The sequence below is a fragment of the Arvicanthis niloticus genome, chromosome 2, assembly GCF_011762505.2.
Source record: "Arvicanthis niloticus isolate mArvNil1 chromosome 2, mArvNil1.pat.X, whole genome shotgun sequence".
NCBI classification, from domain to species: Eukaryota; Metazoa; Chordata; class Mammalia; order Rodentia; family Muridae; genus Arvicanthis; species Arvicanthis niloticus.
Window position 1 is genome coordinate 102,319,067 of NC_047659.1, and position 7,956 is coordinate 102,327,022.

The following is a 7,956-nucleotide window of genomic DNA, read 5'->3' on the forward strand; positions in this document are numbered from 1 at the left end:
AGCTTCGGGGAAGACATCAACTTTTTACTCCAAAAAAGGCTATGACTCAAGGGCTGTGTAGTTTTGGGTTAAGGGGTCAGGAATATCCAGGGTGGGCAGAGTTATTGGGTAAAGGCTTAAGGTACCAAAGAAACCTCATTAGCATGGGGAGGTGTTTCGGGAATCTCAGGTGCTAGCTGAACGGCTCTCATCAGGAGAAAGGAAGCTGAACCTGTAGTCTTAAGCAAGGCTATGTGTTATTTTGAAGGTAGAGGTGTATGGGGGTTAGGGTCAGAGAAGGGGAAGCCCTGCTGTAAAGGGAGTCAGTCCTCCAGTTTGCACCAAGCCCAGAGGACCATCCAGACAATGGTATAGTTTGGCCTTAATTATCAGGGCAACAACCTCCCACACTAACCACTTGATTTCCACCATTATTGCCACTCCAATAAGAGAAACAAAAAAGGCCCGTGCTACAGGACCAAGTCCTTCTAAATATGAAGGACCTCTTCATATTTAGAGAGGCTAACATGGAGGAAGCATTACTGGGGTGGAGATGGATATCGGACTGAGGGACGATCGGGGCCATGATCTCAGATAAAGTTATGCAGAGAAAAAGTAGATTCACAAACATCTGCAGAACTGGCGGTGACCTCTTCTCAGAGAGAGGAGTCCCTTCTTTTCCCCTGCCACTCCCCACCCTTGGATTTGAGCATCAAGTGAGCCAGCACAGGAAATTGGCACTCTTGTTCTTCCTGTTCTCCCCTCCCCTCTAAAGCCCTAGAACCTCCAGAATTCTTTTTTTTTTTTTTTTTTTCAGACCTTTTGCAGACCAAGGCTGACGGTGACATGAGGCTGAGGCTCTTCACTGCCGACCAGACAGGGGACAGGCTCTTACTTCCCTGCTACGACTTAAGCACCTCTGTCCTTCACCTAAGCAATGGCTTCTGCTCCTCTCAGTCTCACCTTCCTGTCAAGCCCTAGTGCCCAGACTAATTTCCACTCTCCCAGAGACCCCAGGTTCAGTTCCCAGCACCTACACCAAGTGGCACATGACCACCTATAACTCCAGTTCCAGTGCCGCCTTCTGGCCTCCTCAGGCAACTGTACATACATGTGCACATAAACTCATGTAGGCACACACATGATGTGCACACACAGAAGTGCAGGCACAAATCCATCTTCAAAAAGCTGTCTTTCATTCTTCACTGTTTCTTCCTTACCTTGACTTGGCTGATGGAAGCGAGGCCACAGAGATGTTGGAGGATGTTCTGAAAATGTCATGTGTATGACCTTGGCGCCTGGTTTATTCCCTGTTGTAGATGGTGGGATAATAGGAACAATGAAAGCCTCAATTGTGGTGTGACATGAGCTTTCCTCTTCTCCCATCCTGCCAACCATTCACTGGGCTCTGTCCACAAGAGCTGAGCCCTTGGCAGGCAAAGTGTGACTTGCACACACACTGCCTTCCTAGGGCAGTAATTGTGATAGGAACTCGTCTCTGGGGAGTGAATGAAAACTGGGATTTTCTTACTGTACTCTCTTCAGCAATTCTTACTGTACAATCTTCAGCAACTCTCTGGGACCATTGCCTTCTTTATAGCAGAGGGAAAATGGAATTGAACTAGAACAGAGTAAAGCAATGGGATTCTGACTTCAAGGCAGACTTTCAGAAAACCTGCATCTTAGAGACGTGTTGGCTGGACTGGGGTAATCTAAGTCTGACCCTCTGGGCACCCCTTGCAAGCCTCTCCACTGGTTCTCAAAGCACTGTGAGCTCCAGAAGGCTCATGGGCGTACTGTTGGCTCTGTGATCCTGGAGAAGCTGCTTGGTGGTCCAGAAAGACATTTTAAGATGGAAGACTAGGTTCATGCCATGCCAGAACGAGACATGTTTGTCTTTTTATATGTCAGGACTTGTTGAATAATCAATAAAATCACAAGCTATGTTAGCTTAATTGATTGAAATTTGCTGAATAATGCTGGTTTTGCTTGATTGCCAGTCACTGGTTCTCTCTCTCTCTCTCTCTCTCTCTCTCTCTCTTTTTCTGGTGTGTGTATGGTGTACATGTGTGTGTACATATGTGTGTATGTGAAAGGAGGACAGAGATTTACATTGGGATGACTTTATTAATAGCTTCTATATTTTATTTATTTTAAAAATTGTTTTATTAAATGTATTTTAATTTTATGTGTATGGTATTTTGCTATGGGCTATATATATTAGCACCCAGTGCTCAGAGAGGTCAGGAGAGGGTATTGGATATCTTGGAATTGGAGTTACTGATGTGGGCCAACATATGGGTGCTGAAAAATCAAACCAGTGCTCTTAACTGCAGAGCCATCTCTCCAGCCTCCACTTTAATTTTTGAGCCAGGGCCTCTCACTGACCCTGGTGCCTGCTGGTTATCTAGACTAGCTGTAAGCTCTAAAATGTACAAGTCTCTGCTACTCCACAACTAGGGTCTCAGTATACACCACTATACTTGCTTTATCAAAGTACTGGAGATCCAAACTCAGGCCCTCATGTTTGCACAGAAAGCTCTTTACCCACTGAGCTATTTCTTCAGCCCCAAATTACTGGTTGTTTGAGTCCAATCTTAATTATTAATATTAATTCTCTGGTCCTATTTTTGCATTTTATGTTACAGAATGTCTATGAAAGGGTTAAAGAGGCCTCAGAGTTTAGAGACACTGTCATGAAGTTGGAGGCAGAGTGATTCTACAGTTGTAAGAGAACATGTGTAGGGAATCAGAAAGAAAACCTTACAGGTATGGGTGCAGAGTATACAATATGGGTCCAGTGGCAGGCCACTTGAGGGTTGGCTTGCTGGCTGAATGTCATGGGCAGGAGAAAGTTCTCTGGAGCAGGAGCCCAAGGACAGAGTCAGGAGTCCTGTACTACACAGGTTTCTTGGATGAGGCTTGTGCTGAGTGACAGGGTGACTAGCCAGTATGCTTGCTTCATTTCAGTCTTAGGGTGTGCTTTCTTTTATAGTCCTAGGTGAGAGAGTTACATCTAATGTTATTGATAAGCTTGTGAGTTTGGGGTTTCTGATGTAATTTGATACATTTTCAGGTATCAATATTTATTAGCGTCAACAAATTTTCAGTTTGTGCCTTTGGGTATGTTGCAGGTGGCCGTTGTTGCTTCCTTGTGTAAAAAAAGACGGAGTAATTTCTAGTCATGCATACTCAAACCTGGGTAACTGAGGTCAAGGCTGTTGCCTAATTCATTCAAGGCTAACATTCGTTCATGTAACTTGCCATCACCCAGAGCAGACTCAGCCTGCTCTCCTGAATCGGTATTCATCCTTTTCTCTGTTGTTAGATCCCTTTGGAATGTTAGAAATCAAAAGGGAATGACTTGATTCTCCAAGGCTGACAAGTTACCATCAAGGTTCACAAGTTCTAAACTCAGGTCCCCATTGAGCAGACTTGAAGGAGCTCTATAAGAAGTCATGTGGAGTCTGAGGTGTTTTGGACTAGTGCCTCTCCTGTGAGGATGGTGTAGGTTAGTTGGCACTGTCAGAGTCAGAATGTCAAATGGCAACAGTGTTGATAGAGAAGGCATTTTGGCAGATACATCTCATTTACTGGCACCATCCAGCCAACCTTCACTAATACATCACAAGCCCTGGGCACCATTAATTAATTTGTTCAAGATAAGTTAACTAAGCATCAGCAACATGTTAAGATATGTTCTGGGCACTAGGTACAACGTTGAGCAGAGTTGCAATGGCTGATATTTGTTCTCAACTCAACTGCATCTGGAATCAACTAAAACAATCCCAGGTACACTCAGACCTGTGAGGGATTTTCTTTTTAGATTATTTGAATAGAAAGACATATTCCGAATGGGAGTGGTACCTTCTGGTGGCAACCCAGATAAAAGTACATGGAAAACGGAAACTTCACTTTTTGCCTGCTTGCTCTCACGCTCACTGGCAAGTTCGTCTATCTGTTGCTGTGGCATTTGCTCACCAATATTAGACTCAACTTCTTTGGGATTCCTGCAAAGACATAACACCAGTAGCTTTCTAGAAGTCCTTGAGGTCTAGGTCTAAGCACCAGATTGGGACTGGTGAGACATCCAGCCTTGTAGAAAGCATAACTACAGAATTCTTGCCTTGTTGGATTTGTTGGATTACCTGAACCATATCCTGTAAGCCAACCTAATAACTCTCACACGATGTGCTCGACACACACACACACACACACACACACACACACACACACACCACACCACACCACACACCACACACACACCACACCATACCACACCACACACACACACCACACACACACCACACCACACACACCACACCACACACACACACACACACACACACCACACACACACACACCATACACACACCACACACACACATACCACACATCACACACACACACATACCACACACACACACACACACACACACACACACACACATACACCACACCACACACACACCACACCACACACACCACACCACACACACACACACACACACACACACACACCACACACACACACCATACACACACCACACACACACATACCACACATCACACACACACACACATACCACACACACACACACATACACCACACCACACACACACCACACCACACACACACCATACCACACACCACACCACACACCACACACACACATACCACACACCACACACACACACCACACCACACACACACACCACACCACACCACACACACACACACACACACACACACCACACCACACACACACCACATACACACATACACACACACACACACACACACACACACACACACACACACACAATCAATTCTGTTCCTTTAGAGAACCCTGGGTAATACAAGAATCAAATCTCTGCTGTTCTGGAGCTTGCATGTTAATGGCAGAAAATAGTTCCAGGACATCTAGAAGGAGTCTGTCTTTGCCATGAACAACAGTTTTCTCTGGGTTTGATATCTGAGCACTAAAGATTTTCACTTCAGTTTCAGTGAACTCTTCTCCATCCCGGGATAGCAATGGGAGCTGATCATGGATTCTGAAAGGATACAAATGCATGCGTGTCACTAAAGCTGCCACTTTTGGAGAGTGGGCTCCTGTGAAGAATGGATCTCCATTCTTTTTCTCATCTCTGAGCTGATCTCTATTCCTGGCCCTGCTAATGACCTGATCCTAATCTGTCCTGATCCACAACCTTGACTGCCCCACCCTTTCTGATTGTCTTAGTTAGGGTTCCATTACTGTGAAGAGACACCACGACCAAGGTAACATTATAAAGGTTATAAAGGCAAGCAGTTAATTGGGGCTGGCTTACAGTTTCAGAGGTTCAGTCCATTCTCATCATGGTGGGAAGCATGGCAGCATGTTGGCAGACATGGTGCTGGAGGAGGAGCTGAGAGTTCTACATCTTGATCTGAAGGCAGCTAGGAGGAGACTGTCATCTTCAGCTAGCTAAGAGGAGGCTGTTTTTCTCAGACAACCAGGAGGAGGCTATCTTCTGCAGGAAGGTCTCTCTTCCACACTGGGCCGAACCTGAGCACTAAGAGACCTCAAAGCCCACCTATACTGTGACACACTTCCTCTGACAAGGCCACACCTATTCCAACAAGGCCACATCTCTTAATAGTGCCTTTTCCATGGGCCAAGCATACTTTTAATTGCATCATTTTAATTGTGCCATCCTTTTTCCTTTGGATGCACACTTTGGATAGCAGGGGCTCTGCATGAAGACGTAAAGATTCAGTGCCCCCTTCTCCCACCTTAAGGACAGCAGACTGCAGTGCTCTGGGTTGGCTGCCTCTCAGATGATGGGCAGAATATTGTTTCTGCAGCCAAGGAGATACCAGAGTCACTTCTTCATTTCTAGTTATGCCAACAGGAGCTGGAGGACACTTGATTATGATTTGGTTGGTTATGATGGTATATGACCAAACTCAATGGTGTTGGAAATAAAGCACCGTATCTCCAGTATAGTGGAAACGTGGAGGGGGCAGCAGAGTGATGCTTAAGGCTGATAAGCAGTCCACGGTTCTGGGGACCCTGAGGGCTTTGGTTTGCAGCTTTGTGTGTTTTCTTATGCTCTTAAGAGACCTTCTTTTATTTCCTTTTACTTCCCTCAGAAGAGCAAAGAGGCTGGGAAGCAGGATATGGGACAAAGTGGTAAGATCCAGTAGAATCCCTTGGGGCAGGGAATAAAATCTGAAATAGGTATCCCCTCAATTTCAGGGCTGTACTGTACTGTAGTGAGATTCTCATTTATTCCAAGTCTGGTAGGATTGGACCCAGCTGAGCAGGTCTTGGTAAATCTCTTACCTGGTTGGGACCCCAGGATCTACTGCTTCCAGTGTGTGACTGACCCCATTACTGCTAGAGACATAGAATTCTCCAGAGCCCTGGTGCCCTCTTATAGAATATCTACATTGGTGTCCAAACACAGTATGGAAGATGACATGAATCTTTTAGGAGTCAAACACATTGGTTTAAGTTCTCCAGTTCCACGTACCACATATGTGTGAGGAAGAAAAGTGGTTTAGCAGTGTGTTCAGGGACAGAGAATGGGTTTGCTAACAATCCAGCCTCCCATGCTGCCGAGCTGTAGGCAGAACAGATTTGTGCATGAGCTGGGCAATGCCAGAGGGTTAAACTGTGAAAGGACCAGTTATAATGGCTGCTCTGATCCCCAGTGAACATTCTACCTAGGCCCAGGGATACTTTTATGATTTTACGTGAGGTCATTCCTTTTGGATTGGGCTCCATATAGACACATTCAGCTTGCATGCTTATATATATATATAAGCTTATATATGTATATGTATACATATATATGTATGTGTATGTGTATATGTATACACACATATATGCTTATATATATGCACATGTATGTATGCATATATACATATATACACATATATATGAATATATATGCATATGTACATACATATACACATACACACATATATGTCTATGTATGCATATATGTATGTATACACATATACATATACATATATGTATACATATATCCATATATACATATGGGAAATGTCATTTGGGAATGTGCTGGTGACAGTTCTAGCCCTCTCACCCCTGTAAATGAGTTAGAGGTTGAGGGATCAGCTTGCCCTGTCTTAACCTCCATGGAGAAATTTCTCCTTATGGGGTCTACCCCATGTCAATGGGAATCTCCACCCTGCTTATCCTAGTCTGCTAACTCCATGCTTCAACATGATTCTCATTACATTGTGGATTCTTCATAACTCCCAATAAACGTGATATACAAGGCAGCTGACTCCCCATTGTGAGGTGGGGGATTGAGAGACGTAAGGAGAGCACCTCATGGTAAATTCATGTGGTGAGCAGAAGTTCCAGGGATGTGATTTGCTGATTTGACAAATTCTCTGCCTCCTAAAAGGAGCAGCAGATGGTAATGGAGGAGCCTTCCCAACACAGATAGATATAGCTAATCCATTTAGGGGAAATGATCAAAAATCAACTGGTGAGACCAGGCAAGCGGGGATAACGCCATTCCTAATTATGGAGGATGAGACAGCATCAGCTGGGATGTAAATACTCCGGTTCAGGAATGAGATGGCCTGAAACCATTTTCCATTTCCGTTTTCCCTGAGCCAAGATTCAGTCTCTGGAGAAGTCAGTGAAGGGAGGCGGATTATCCTTAGTAATTATTCCTTGGAGAAAAAGGAAGGATAAAGGGAGAAAAAAATGAACAAACTTCTCCAAGAAAAAGAAAAAAGAAAGATAGTGGCATGGACCGCTTCAGTCTTCTCGGTGGGATTTCCCCGGTTGCTAGAATTCTCCCCGTTCCTTCTCTTCGTGGATTCGTCCAGTACTTGCTTTGGTGTTCCCTTTACTCATTGTAAATGGTGACAAAATCTTGCCCAGCAATGGGATTGGGAGTAGAAAATCTCATTTACCCCCAACCTCTGTGTTTCCATTATCTTCATTT